This window comes from Lepidochelys olivacea (genome assembly GCF_965140295.1).
Source record: "Lepidochelys olivacea isolate rLepOli2 genome assembly, chromosome: 9".
Classification (NCBI taxonomy): domain Eukaryota; kingdom Metazoa; phylum Chordata; order Testudines; family Cheloniidae; genus Lepidochelys; species Lepidochelys olivacea.
In genome coordinates this window covers 100,126,144-100,140,809 of record NC_140419.1, presented here as the reverse complement: position 1 = coordinate 100,140,809, position 14,666 = coordinate 100,126,144, and the positions used below count along the sequence as shown (strand labels likewise).

Genomic DNA, 14,666 nt, shown 5'->3' with positions numbered 1-14,666 from the left:
CTCTCTTAGAATTGCAAAAGGTACAGAGATGGGCAACAGAAATGATCAGGGGTACGCAACAGCTTCCATACGAGAAGAGATTAGAAAGACCGGGACTGTTCAACTTGGAAAAGAGACACCTAAGGATGGATATGACGGGTCTATAAAATCATGACTGGTTTGGAGAAAGTGTTATTTTTCCCTTCACATAACACAAGAACCAGGTGTCACCCAATGAAATTAATAGGCAGCAGGTATAAAACAAACATTAAGGAAGTACTTCACACAACACACAGTCAACCTGTGCAACTCAATGCTAGGGGAGAGTGTGAAGGCCAGAACTGTAAGTGGGTTCAAAAAAGAATTAGATACGTTCATGGAGGATAGGTCCATCTATTAGCCAAAATGGTCAGGGACATAACCCCATGCTCTAGGTGTTCCTAAGCCTCTGACTGCCAGAAGTTGGGACTGGATGATAGGGGATGAATCACTCGATAATTGTGCTGTTCTGTTTGAAGCGTCTGGCATTGGACACTGTTTGAAGGCAGGATACTGGGCTAGATGGACCATTGGTGTGACCCAGTCTGGCTGTTCTTATATTCTTACATTCTGTTCGTAACTGTAGAAAAGGCTGCATCCCCAAATCCATCCCATCTCAGCAGCTGGGGCAGGACTTGATCAGTTTGGAGTGTGCCGGGCAGATGTCCATGCAGTTCAGACATATCAAGAGAAGCTGGTAGCTATTTACATTCATACCAAATCCACGTGCGTTAACTTGAGTATGCTGGGACACACAAAACACGTTGAGGCCAGACCCTCGGCCGGCGTGAAGAGGAAGAATGCTTTTGATATCCATGGAACTATACTACTGAGGGTCTGGCCCCCATACAACCCAGGAAACCGTAGGTATGTGTTCAACCGAAGCGACTACAGAAAAAGGCTATTTATCTACAGCAACAGCAGCCTCATCTCGGTGTCGGAGTGTAAGAATGCCAACTCTAAGCCTGGTGTTGCTGCAGATATGGTCCCTGTTGTGGTATTTGAACTGGTACTGTATCTGCTTCTTGTCTGTTTTTCGGAGCAGCAGGGTCAAGGCCCATTCTGGTTCTCCTCCTCTCTGGCTTTGAGCCCTCTCAGTTGTTTCCAATTCATTTTATAGTTGAAACATGTTGTTTGCGGGTTTGGGATTCCAAAATTGCTCTTTTGCAAAAGCCAGCAGCAGCTAATTGTGCAAATAAAGAGCAAGCTATGTTCAGCTCAGGGTTATTGAGCTTCTGGGTTGATTTGCCCAGAATCACTCATGCAGTATTTAAAATAACGTAGATAGGATTAATATTCAAAAGATCTGTCCTGATTATCATGGCCAGCCTGGCACCACTGTTGTTGACTCTTCCAGCAGTGCAGGCAATAGGGGAAGTGCCATTTAGATATTAGAGAGAGGTGGAAACCATTTGCACCTTCACACTTTTCATGCTTCTTGAAGTGTGAAGTTCTTTCCTACATTCTGCTCCAGCTGAGAACTTTCCTACATAGCGGATCAGCATAGAGATACAAGCCGTCACCATTCCTAAAACCAAGGAAGAGCCCTCGGGCTTGATGTCTCGTGCTGGAACCATGTTATGTGTGTATGTGGTGGTGGGGATTGGAAATTAACATGTAATGCTCTTCTGTGATGCTGTTGCTACGAGTACAGACTACCGAGTTCTCAATACAGGTCTGTATGAAACAAGACATCCAAACAGAAGAGGGCTGTAAAATCCAGCTCTCCAGACCAATATACGGGAAGACTGTAACCACCCTCAGTGTTCTGTGTCCAAAAGTTGCGTCTGTCAATCCCAGGCTATGCAGGAGGTAACTCCTGTCCTGGCAGGATGGGCCCCAGTCTTTTCTAGGAAGCTAACACATGTGGCAGCAACCTCGTTTGAGCTAGTGTTAAATTGGCTCCTTGAACCAAATCTGGCTCAGCACCTCTTGTGCATCAATGCTATCGTCATCTGAGGGTGGTTCAAGGAGCCTGTGTGAAGTGAGTGGTGGGCTCAAGCCAGTTGCTGACAGATGTTCAGGTCACAAAAGCCACCACAATTGTTAGCACTGTCGGGCATTTTTTGTTAACATTCGAGCCTCTGCCGAGGACTAAATGGTTGTGGACGCTTACCAACTCGCTCACTCAAACCTTGTCTACATTACAAAAATTACCAATAGCAACTATGGGTGTCAGCAATGAGTTAATGAGCTACCGTACAAGGCTGGCCAAGCCTCCAGCTGTAATTCCTTTACGTGAGGATTCTGTGTCACAGCATATGCTTCACCAGCTTGGTGGATAGCGAGAGGAATTCAGTATTCAGTATTGTCATTCCTGAACCATACAAGATCACAGGCTACTTCAATGGGAATTTTGGATCGCACGGTTTAGCTCTTGGAAAATGGTGGTTGAATTACTGCTACACTGTGCCATTCATTTGATACCTAGCATGCATGTTAAGGGAAAAATTAATACACACATTTTTGTGCTACAAAAGGTGCAGACATTTGAATCACATTCAATTTATTCTTCATGGTTATCTTCAAATGCATAGTATCGATCTCCTCCCCAATTACATCAAAAATAGGGTCAGCAAGAAATTAAGAAAAAATACAAAACATAACACGTCATGTGTCTCAGAAAGTCTAAGGCACAAGAGAAACCAGTAGCCAGTGTCTGCAAAGTTTACTTTTATTTTTCTAAAATACAAATTTCTTTCTTGTGTTAGTAACTTCAATATGATAAGCCTAATGCATCCAATAAAACGGATGCACTAGCTACATAATTCAAAATACTGAAGATATTTTCTGGAAAGAAATTTATTCTGTTGTTCTACGCATCAGGTATAACATTGAATCAAATTTCATTAATTGTAATTTTTACATCAGAACCTTTAAAGACTGGGACTAAAACTGGAACTTGAAAAGTCTTTAAAGTGAACTCCTATTAACGTGTAGAGCTGGGTCCATAAAAAACATAACCAAGAATTTTATACACTTTATTAAAAGATCAAAAAATAAACAATAACAATATAGAAGTAACATACTAAAATGAGTAGCATTATGCACATTACTAAAGCACATACAAGCACTACAGCAATATAATGTGGCAAAAAGAAAAATAAATTCAAAGCGTACACCTTGTTGATAGCAGTTGAGGGAATGAACTATATTATGTTCTGGAACTGAAATATCACAATAGCCTTTAGCTGTTGGGATTTGCTGATGATATTTTAATTTGTTACAATTCCATAGGGCTAACAGGTTTTTTTTTAATCTAAAACTATTTCATTAAATTAAATTGACATCTGTCTAATGATTCCCATACTCTAAGTTTTACCAGAAGTGTCTAGGAAAAGAAGAATGTACTTCCATATCTACCGTTCTATTTTTTTAAGTTAAAAATTGAAAATTTAGGAGAATACACTCTTCCTGATTTTAGTGATTGCCTAAAATACAATTCTCTATTATTATTTTTAATGGGTGATCTAGTGTCAAGTGACTAACAATGGATGGGTTTTTTTAATGATTTAAAATAAAATAATAATAATAATAATAAAATCTAATTTGAAAAAAAAAATCCCACAAGCCTATCTAAAAATGGTCACGTCATCCCCTCATCTGCTAGGATACAAAAGCCATGGCAACAAAATCATTTGGCTTCCACCACTATCAAATAGCATTTGTGTACAGTAATAAAGAACTGGAACCTTGTAATTCTGTGTCAGGTAATTCTCTCTGTTGTGTGTTTGGATAAAAACTTAGTTTTATTTAATAGTTGTGTTATTTTTGCATGTTTAAATATCTCATTCGAGAGGCATGTGCAGTTTTTATTTTGATGATAGAGAATATGACTGTAAAGGTCACTAGCAAAGATTTTAGCTGTGGTGTCGTGATTAAAGGTTCTCCTCTTACTCTAGTGAAAAAATTTTTTACTGGTTGTGATTCATTTCACATAGTGCAAAGTATTTTTGTTTAATTATCCTGCAAAGGAGAATAAGCTTAATTATAAAAATGACTTACAACAAACGAGAGCTCTCACTGGCCTCCAGGCATGCATTGTTACATAATAATGCACTGGTTCCAACTAACTAATTACAGTAGCCAAACCTAGATTTTTATGGGGCCCATGAAAGAGCCAACAGCTCCAAAATGTTTTCCCTCATTTATTTCACTTTGAAAGACGACAGGATGAATTCGACCTTTAGTTACACTCATGCTACCCTACTGAGGTCAATGGAATTGCCTGGGTCTAAGGCCCTGATTCACCAGGATACTGGGACAACTCACCTACTTCAAAAATTAGGCACGCCCTTAAGTACCTTGCCAAACTGGGGCCTAACTGATGGCAGAAGCTGGCCCTGTGAACATCCAACAGCCTCGAGGACTCTGCAGCAGTCCTACATTCCTTAATTGGATATAAAACCCAGTTCTTTGAACTCTCAGTAAGGAATGAAGGCTCAGGTGCTAAAACTGATGGCTGAGGGGAAAAGATCAGAAATTCCAGCCACTTCTACTCCATAATGCTGATCTGGGACATTTGACCCAATGTGAAGGTCTAGCCCAGCCCTTTCACAGACCCTCCAGGATTTTCTGTTCCACAATGCTATTGGTTTGAGCTGACTTTTGGTGATTGTACAATGCAGGTCCAATTAAAAATCAATGTTTCCCCGGCCTCCTCTGTTCCTCTCAAGGGGAAAAAGCTCAGCTGGCAGGGTCAGGTTGGACCAGCTAGTGTCTTTGAGGCTCAGGCAGAGTTCTGGGCCCTGCAGCCTCTTCAAACACCTTTAGAATGAAACAAAACAAAACAGAACCAGGAAAAGAATCCCAGACTTTCCCCTGCCTTTGGGTCCCAGCCATCTACTATGGGGAAATGATCTTTTAAACCATGAATCTCCCCCCCCGCCCCCGCATCATTAGGATTTTAACATTTTATTTTAGTAAATGATGCTGTTGCAATAAGGCACAGAAGGGCAAGAAGCCAGGCGTACAAACACACTTCTAGGTGAAGAGTGATGTACGGCGCTGATGTGAGTTCCTAACACCGATGAGTTACTATATGTTACACTGGGAACACCATTCTACAATCCTTGCCCACCCTACACTCCCTGAGAAATAAATGGGAAGTCTGGTGCATAGGGGATGCAGGAGTGGGCCCTATTAGAACTATCTGCTAGCCAATCAGATTTCTGTCCCTTACCGGTGAAAGTAAAAACACCTCCCAACCCAGCCTTCCATCCATCCGCAACCTTTTATCCTCGTCAGTGCTGCATGAACACTGGTGTTTTATGTGTGGAGTTGCCGACTAGCTGTGATACTGTTCTGTAAGCAGTGGCTCAAGTAGATCGCAAGAGGAGAGGGAGCCCACCAGCTCTAGGGGCTGTCGACACTGGTTTTGATGGTCATGTCACTGTCCCATTTGCTGGTGACAGGATTCAGCAAGAGGAAGAGCAGGGAGAAGACAAGCTCATTTCCCCCAGCAGGCCTGGAGTGAGGCAAGCTAAATGATGGGTGCACCTGCACTGCACAGAACTGGGCACGTCCCTGGGATTCCCCTCCCCCGCTTCTAGACAGTCCATCATTTATGCTCCACCAGGTTGGAGAATGTGCACGAATGCAAAAGCAAAGTGCATGGCGGGTTTGGGTGGATTCCTCCTCAGAACAGCTGGATACAGCTGACAGAATTTGAGGCCATTTGAAGAGACTACAAGAGATTTTTTTAACGTCTGAGCTGGGTGTTATTTATGCACCTTTCCTTGCAAAATGGAAAGTGAGAAGATGCAGGTAGGGCATGTCCCATTCTCTCCCCGTCCCTGGAGGGGGGTGGAGCCTGTCCGGGGATGGGGAATTTGCTCATTCAAGGAGGAGAGGGCGCTGCGGAAGGAGCGGAGCTCCCCCAGGCAAAGGAGCAGAGGGGAAGCCGAGTTCCCTGCTCCCTCCTCTACTTTAACCCATGCAACAGGCTAACACCACTGCGGTGGTCAGCATTCACATTCCAACTTCACAGCCCACCATGGAACCTCCACCACGGAGAAATCCAGTTGGCGTGACAGAACATTGCCATGGATTAACGGCTATTGCTCTAACAAAACGCCAAGGCAGTTTAGCAGCAGACGACGAGTATCCCAAGACAATCAACCTAAGTTCCAACACTTGTTTACTGCTCACTTTAAAACTTGGTTAGCTCTTTAAATGTCTCTCCCAGCTTTCACATTCCATGCGGATAAAATCCACGATGAATGGCTATAGTTCAGTTTCCCATTGACATTTACAACACTTGTTGGAATGATACGAATCTATCATAGATAAAAACAGTATTGGCTAGAAAGAAGATTAGGGGCTAGCAGAAATGCATGTGACATTCAGGTCCTAACACGATTCATAGTGAGCACAACTTCTTATAAAAACCATGATCTAGAATGTGTTTTAAAATGTAGGGCTGCTATAAAAGCAATTAAAATCTTTGCTAATGACCTTACTAATTAATTAAGTACTGTTTCCCATTTTCTGTGCTGCAGGTTGAAGCTGACCTGTTATCAGTCTGCTGTATAGTAAGCTATGGCAAACTACAAAGCTTTTACAACAGCAAAGCAACATCATGCTTTCAGATAAGTTTTATAGCAAAAAACTCCTCCTTTTCAAAGCCTTAGTAATACCTATCTCTTTTACAAACTTTTCCTGTATTATTACAGACTTTTTATATTCAAAATAAGTTCCAAGGATTTCTTTCGTGGACTATGTACATAAGTGCAAAAAAGGTGTGTCTCACACATTCGTACACTAACTGAATCAGTTTAACTGCAGCATATTTGTATCTTCAACACTGTTACGGGGTCATTCCACAATATTTTTCTTATGTACAGGTTTTGCTAATATAAATTAGTATTAAAATATTCATATGTTTAATTATTAGCCCTGATTTTAACATAATCGTGTGAGTATTCAATTTTACGAAAAATAATCATTGCAGTAAGACTACAGTACTTAAACTGGTTAATGATGAATTCACACAGCGATGGTCAACATGAAATGAAATGAAGACCAATTATTGTATTGTAAATGCCGGGTATTACGTTTTAAAACCTAAAATACTGTGGAATAACCCTAGCCACACAACGATTTCTACAAGCTATAAAACCTGACTCTAAATCCATGTGTTGTAAACTTCTTGACTGAAAATGTGACCTAAAGACACAAATTCAGCTTTCACATGGGACTTTGGGATTTTAAAAATATTCAATCATATCTTTATCTGACAGTATCGAACTGTACCTTTAACAAGCTCATACTGTTACACATCACTTTTAATTTACATGTGAAAATTTCACAAATAATGTATACAAAGGTAGCCATGTTGTAGTTTTGTTGCCATAGCAACAACAACTTAATATAATTAGTTAACAATGAATCTATCATTGTAGGAGTTACATACAAAGTTAATTTTGTTCTTAAACTGTAAACTATACAAACTAGTTATGGACTATATTCTATACCTTATCATGCTTCAGTATTGGTTTAGAATATAACTAAATGGTTTGAATACATGTATTAAAAATCTTAAACTTCCCCTAATTCTCCTTCAAAATTAAATTCATTCGTTACTAAAGATATCAAAAAGCAATAATGAAAACCTTAAAAACTAACAGTAAAGAAATGAAAATATGTGACATGAATTAATGTGTTGATGCCTAGTAACAATGTGTTGTAGCTATATTTACATTTTGATTAGGCTATCAACTAATTTTTTTGAAGTTATTACAGTCATTAACATACAGTATATATTCTAAGGCCTTCAACAGGCACATGGTAAAATCAGGTCAATATCACACTAAATCCATTCAACAGGAATGGGAAATTAGATTTTCCTCATAAATTTCACCTTTTTCAATTTTCATGTCTGTGAAATGTACAAGGGATAAAAAATGAGGACTCCAGTTTCTCAATCATTCTGTGTACTAGAACGTTCTATAGCCTATACTACTGCATTATGAAGGAATATGTAAGTTTATGAATACATTTGATCAGATACACGCATCTCATTATCTGGCCAGATGTATCTACAACAGTTACATATTCATATAAGTAGCTGTGTTTATTGTTTGTGCAGCTAGAGTATAACAAAGTCATTTTCACTGGACTCTAACTTGTGTTTCGTAGCTGACTGTATGTTGAGAGAACACCTCACAGGAACGGAGAGTGTTCCATAAGCCACCCAGGGAGCGCAAAGATTTTGTTTTGCAGAGTGCAGCCAGCCAGCACCGTGCATTTGTGAACACTCTGAGTGCAGTACGAGACGACACTTATGGCAGAGAGAAAAGTGCTTCAGAGTGCTCAGGAATGGAACGGAGCGGATGCGGCCAGAGAGGTAACGATTTCTCTAACACGGTGATGCAAAAATACAAAGACAAAAATCATCCACTAGAAATTTCAAAGTAAAAAACATGGTTGATTGCAAAATCAGATTCCAATCACTAAAAACACTGAAGTTAACAAAAATAATTTTAATAGTTTTATGAATCTACTTTATTTTAAATCCCTCTTACTGTCTGCATATGTTGCAGTTTAGTAGCAGTATTTTTTTATTGAAACTACTAACAACCTTTCTATGAAAATGATCATTCTCAGCTTTCATTTTCCCTCTGCACGACCCGTTTTATCCAAGTTTCAGCATTTCTTGCATATTGTTTGCATAAGGCTGAGAGAAATGGACAAAGAGAAATAACTTTGGATAAATAAAAAATATAGGTTCATGGAAAGTGGGAAGCTTATAAAAATGTCACTAAAATTATATCGACTTCAACAAACTCACATACATCTCTTGTCAAATAAAGGACGAAATCCATGCTTTTATGACATTTGTTTAGAGTCACGAACTAGCGCGGTGACTTTGTAATAGAACGCATCTATTTAGGAAATTTATAGTCTGGCGACTGGTTTTCTTTTTTGAACAAAGAAAATTAGAGCAAATCATTGCACAACTAGTTTAAATAGTGCTACCTCAAAATGGCACTTTTGCCAAGATTGTTTTGAATTTGGTGAATTTTTAGTGCTTCAAGCTTTTCTTTCCTTAAACTCACTTAAAAGTGAACTCTAAATCTGCCAGCAATATAAAACCTGTTGTGGCACCTAATATATCTACCCTGAACATCCCTCATTGGACCTCTTTACTAAAAAATAACCCTTAATTTTTTTTTCAGTGCTTTAAATGTGACATGAAAACAGCTGTGATCTAGGTTTACATTCTATGCACATCTATGCCAGATGTTTAAGTAGTTAAATAAAACAGGAGGTTACATCAAAGTGTCAAGATATACAAAAATCCATTTAGCACTGAAAACGTTCCAACCTCCTTTAACTCAAAGCCATACAAGCTTGAACGCACCCTTTCTGGCTTACGAAGATCAGGTCTGTTCTTTGTTGAGGCACTGGCACAGGTTGTGCAAAACCCATTTTGATACACAAATAATTTCAGACAGGAAGTACTCAAATCCACTTTTTCCACTAACAATGTTATGAGTTTGGGAAACAGAAACTCAGTGGTTAAAAGAACAGGTATATCATAGCCAATATATATTAGTGTTGCTAGTTTCAGGCAACACCGTATGTTTTGAATGCTGACAGCTGGGGAATGTGGAAGGACACAAGTAAAGGTTAATACGTGAGGCTAATAGATTACCATATTTTGTTCCTTAGTGCCTGATCCAAAGCCCACTGAAGTCAACAGGAAGATTCCCCTTGGTTCAGGCCCTATGTGGACTGACTATGGACTCTACATGGGTTCTTGTTTCTGAAGGAACCAAAGCTAGATCATAAAGTGACGCTCCAGCTGTGTCTAGCAGACACCCACAACTTGCTCCCGTTACTGGTAATGTCAGCAAACATCTGTAAGTGCTCAGGTGAAAGGGCCAGGTGACGGGACAAGGACATTTACTACACAATGTGAAGAATCAAAATGGAGATAAGAATATGTTTGTCAGAAATCAGACAACAAGACGACCACTCAGCCAATGGGCGTTCAGGGTGGCACTCGTACTCGGGGTTGTAAGGGCCTGATTCTCAGAGATGCCGAGGGCTTTCAGCTCCACCGACATCACTAGGCACTGAGTGCTCATTGCCCTTCCGGGAGGCGCTCCACACATCAGAGGCCCAGGCCTATAAACCACACAGAACAAGTGGCCCAGACTGCCCACGTTTTCCTGGCACAAAATGAGGACATTGCGCCTTCCCCCCCACCCGGGGGGGGGGGGGAAAGCCCTCTGGCCTCTAATGTTACAAGTTAAAAAGTGAACCTATTAATTTTACCTTGAACGTGCCGTTGTTACAGCCGTAATATCACTGCCCCTCTGCTTTCCTCAGAAATCACCAAACTCCATTGTGTTTATAAGCAGCTCGGCCTTTGGACATACAGGGTTAGCCCCTCGGGAACTGAGTTCGTGCCTGGTACAGCAGAGGGGTAGGGATATTCTGGTGCTGCTTCAGCAGCAGCAGATCTCCAGCCAATGCAGGAAAAACTACCCACTCACAGATGGAAAAGGCCGGCCCGGTTGTTTGGAGCATCCCCTCTGCCAGTGCAGGGCTGTTTATAGGGGACACGTTCTCAACCCACATTGATCTCGGTTTATAGTGACAAACTACATCACTTGGGAGGCTATTCCACGCTCTAACCGATCTCGCTTTCCAGTGTTTTCTCCTGATATTTTGTCCAAAGTCTCCTAACATCCCCTTGCACGTCCTTGAACAATTACTTGCTATTGACACCCTTCAGTTATTCAGAGACTAACAGGCCAAATAAATCTCTGGCACAACTCCAGTGATGTCAGTGAACTTACGCTAGGGACGAACATGGCCATGGTATCTCGACTTTCGCCAAGCCAGAATGGCACTGTGTGCTGTGCAGGGCTTGGTCATCCTTCAGTTTACTCCGTTATACGAAGGACTGAAGTACTGGCAACCCTAATGTCACTCCTGATCAAACAAAAGATACCAAAATGCATCCACTGATCCAAGGAGTGAAAGCTCTGAAAACCATCTAGGCCTGGTAAACTCAAGGGTCATTTGTCTTTGTTGCTTGTTCTTTGTTTTAAAGAGCCAAAGCCCCTGGGAAATGTCTCTGACTTCAAGGTGAAGTAAATTATTGGGGTAGGCTGATGAAATGTCAGGGAATGCCCCCACCAAATTTCCCAATGAATTCTGCAGCGTACTTAGTGGAGACAAGGGCAACTGGGGCGGCACCGTCTTACCTGGGCAGAGTGGGGGGGGGGTGATTTTTGTAATTTTTAATCAAAATTACCCATTCCTGGGGGTGGGGGAGGATTCCTTTACCCCTCTGAATCTGTCTCATGGCTTACTCATGTGTTTTGTGGGAGGGTTTGTTAACGGCACCACTTAAATAGCAAGAAAAACTGTGTGTCATTTGGAGCGAAGAATGGCACTGTAATGGACAGCAAAACTGGAGAAATTCCTTGTTTTCTGATGTTTTCTGAATGAATCTCCCTCTTCAGCCGATATCTAACTTTTTACTGAGTGTGAGTATGTTTTTTGTTTATTACATAGCAAAGTTTCCCTTTTCAAGAAGCAAGACTCAACTCACTTTGTAAAACCCCTGAACTGGGCTAACGTGACCGCTGTCCCTTCATAACATTTGTAAGACAGAATCTGAGACTCTACTTGAAGGCAAATTCTAGATCTTAAAAGGAGCCATTTAAAACAAGCAATGTAAGCTGATGAAAACAACCAAACTATAGAAAAGGACAGAACATTCTTGTGTCGTGTTTTTCAAGCACATAATTCCTGTTTCCCACTGTAACATTTTTAGTAAAAAAAACCAAAACCCCAAAACAAAAACACCCCCCAACCCAGAAAACTACAGTATATGAAAACTTAAGACATAACAATAATGAAAAAAATGGTATTGAGTATACTTGATAATGATGTACACTTTAAAACAAATCAATAGACTATGATGTAAACAAAACAGTAAGATAACACTTTAAAAACAAGACAAACATTTATCCATCGATAGTATACAGTAAACCAACAGTCCACTGTGCAGATGCACTTATGATGGTAGTCATAAAATGATTAAGTGTGTTAAAGTAATGTGTTATAAAAGTCTATTATAATTGTCTACTTGTATATCTCATATAACAGAGCGCTGTTTGTTAATTGTTTCTATAGTGCTTTTTTTTTTTTTTTTTTTGACATTCCCATTGATCAGTTTTTGGTTAACATGTAGGCTGCAACAGGCTTACTGTAGAGGTGGTCGAGGAAGAAATGAGGGAGGAGGGAATATATACAGAAAGGCCATGTGCAGCTTCCCACCGAGAAGTCCTGGAACTCCATAATTTTACTCTTCAGAATTTCAACATAGTCTGCTGGAGGAGGGGAAAAAAAATAAACAGTGAGAAATAGGAAATCAAATATCATGCTCACCTGGTTTTTACATTTTTAATGGGATCTGCAGACACTCTTACTGCAGCACACAAGAACTTGCTGTCTGTGTGCTGGAGAGATGCAATGTTTGACTCACTTAATTTTCTGATTTAGGGTGAAATTGCTAACACCACACTTGGTAGCCTCCTGAATCTGTACTTAGTGCTTTTCGTCCTCAGAGCTCATTGCAAAGGCTGACATACCAATCTACAGAATACCCCAGTGAAACGGGAAGGGGGGGTGGGGAGGGGAAGGAGGATTGGTCTGATTTCAGAGACGACGAAGTGGGAGCAGAGAGAATAGCAGCCTGGCTTGCAGAAGTGTTGAGCACCTGTACTTCCCATCAACTTTAATGGGAACGGGAGAGGCTCAGCACCTCTGAAAATCAGGCTACATGCGACATAACCCATGCCATAGAAGGAGTCAGGGTCAGAGACAAGAGCAGAACCCAGGAGCCCTGCACTCAGACCACACCTTACTGGTAGCCAAGTGCTGATCTCCTTTATATGCTTCTGGAATTCCCACGCTTAAAGTCGGGGACACAACAGTTAATGTTACAGCTGGGTTAGCCATCTTTGACAATGTCTTTGCCTCTGGCTGGGGAAGCCTCTGGGGGTACTTGAGATGTCTGGAGAACTGAGCTACCTTCAAATCCACTGCTATGTTGTTTACCTTCCTTCCATGGCGATGTCACCCCACACAGGACACAGCTCTGGAGAATCACTTTGCAGTTTGGAGAATGCTGATTTAGACCCTGACTCAGCAAAGCAGTCAAGCACTGTGACTCCCTTCAAGTGCTTACATTTATGCATGTGCTTAAGAGCTTTGCTGGCTCGGGGCCTGTCTGCCAACTCCCAGAGACAGAAAGGAGAGTTCATGGGGCAGTCCTTTATTCTGGGGACACACCTGAGGAAACAGTCCTTGTTCACTGACCTCCAGGGCAGGCTGCAAAGCCCATTTGCTTTCCCCAGCTGCAGGGGGACTGCAAGGGCAAGCATGTAAGTGCTTTGCTGAATAGGGATGGAATAAGCATGTACTAAGTGCTTTCCAGGAGCGAGGCCTGTATCTGGGCATGCAAGTGTGGTTAGGTGTCTAACTCTTTGTCCACAAGGGCTTTTGGCATGAGAAACTTCATAGAGTTTCAGAGGCTGCTTTTGAAATGAGGAACCTAAACGTTTCAAGTAGGAGACTTCCTATGTCCTGGGAATGTCACAGACTCGGTCACCGTTTGAACAGCAAGTACCTGGGCCCCTTATGAAAAAACATGAATCATACGGTTTCCCCTCACCTCTTAGGAAATGGTTCTCAATTACTGATGGTATAAGTCTAAGAACTCCAAAAAATGAGTCAAAAGGAAAAAAAAAGTACACTGAAATAAAGGCTCAAAAGTATCCCAAAGAGATCAAGAATGAGGTCAGGTTTTCTCTTTCAAGCCAATAAACTGCTATTGGGCAGAACACACTCTGTGCATGTGTTAGGGAAATGATTTAACACGTAAGGTGTCAAGTCAGTCTGGTGTTTCTGAAAAATGATACACAACATAAAGCAGAAAATTGTCACAAACAAGGCTATCTCGGCATTCAGGCAGACTCTGGCAGGGATATGCAGACATGATTAACACTCTCTCCATATACAGAATAGTTTACTGAACTCAGTAGAAATCAAAGGCATAACCAGGCTGATCAGTTCATGTCAATTATTTCAGAAATAATTACACAATTCCCTTCCAAATCCATTTCCAGAGTTTAAATGCAAGTATTTCCCTTTCATTTTTGTCCTGGGGAAAAGCTGGACCACATATTTATGCAAATAAAATGGCTTCCATCATCACATTCAGAGAACCCCCTGTTTCTTTCCTTTAGTCTCTCAATGGTAAAAACACAATGAGATCCTTATGTAAATAATAGCCTACACATGCAAATAACAAGAAATTGAAAACAACACTGATTCCACTGTGAATTTATATCAAACAAATCCAAAAATAAAAGGGCAACATACTCTACTATTCTCATTCAGAAAGCAACAGCAGACTATGAATGCACCAGGCTTTGCAAGGTTGTGGAAGAAGTATATTGTTTGCAGCCTTCAAGCCAATTACCATACTGAACAAGAATCTCTGAAGGAAGAACACTAGGTGACAGGTTCTCAGCTGAGGTGAATCCATATAACAGTCAAACTACTGAAGCTATGCCGATTGACACCAGCTATCTGGAGGGTTCTAGTTACTCATGTTG

General features: G+C 41.0%; 1 protein-coding gene across 5 annotated transcripts in view; it reads right to left on the bottom strand.

Annotated features, from left to right (window-relative positions):
* Positions 1-2,541: 2,541 nt before the first annotated feature.
* MBNL3 (muscleblind like splicing regulator 3) overlaps positions 2,542-14,666 on the bottom strand; it is an 84,314-nt gene continuing 72,189 nt past the window's right edge. For 4 of the 5 annotated variants that reach the window (XM_084638550.1, XM_084638552.1, XM_084638553.1 and 1 more), the window contains one exon: positions 2,542-12,374. The gene's annotated coding sequence lies outside the window, so the exon portion shown is untranslated. The remainder of the gene's footprint in view (positions 12,375-14,666) is intronic. The other variant, XM_084638551.1, reaches the window with a different exon arrangement.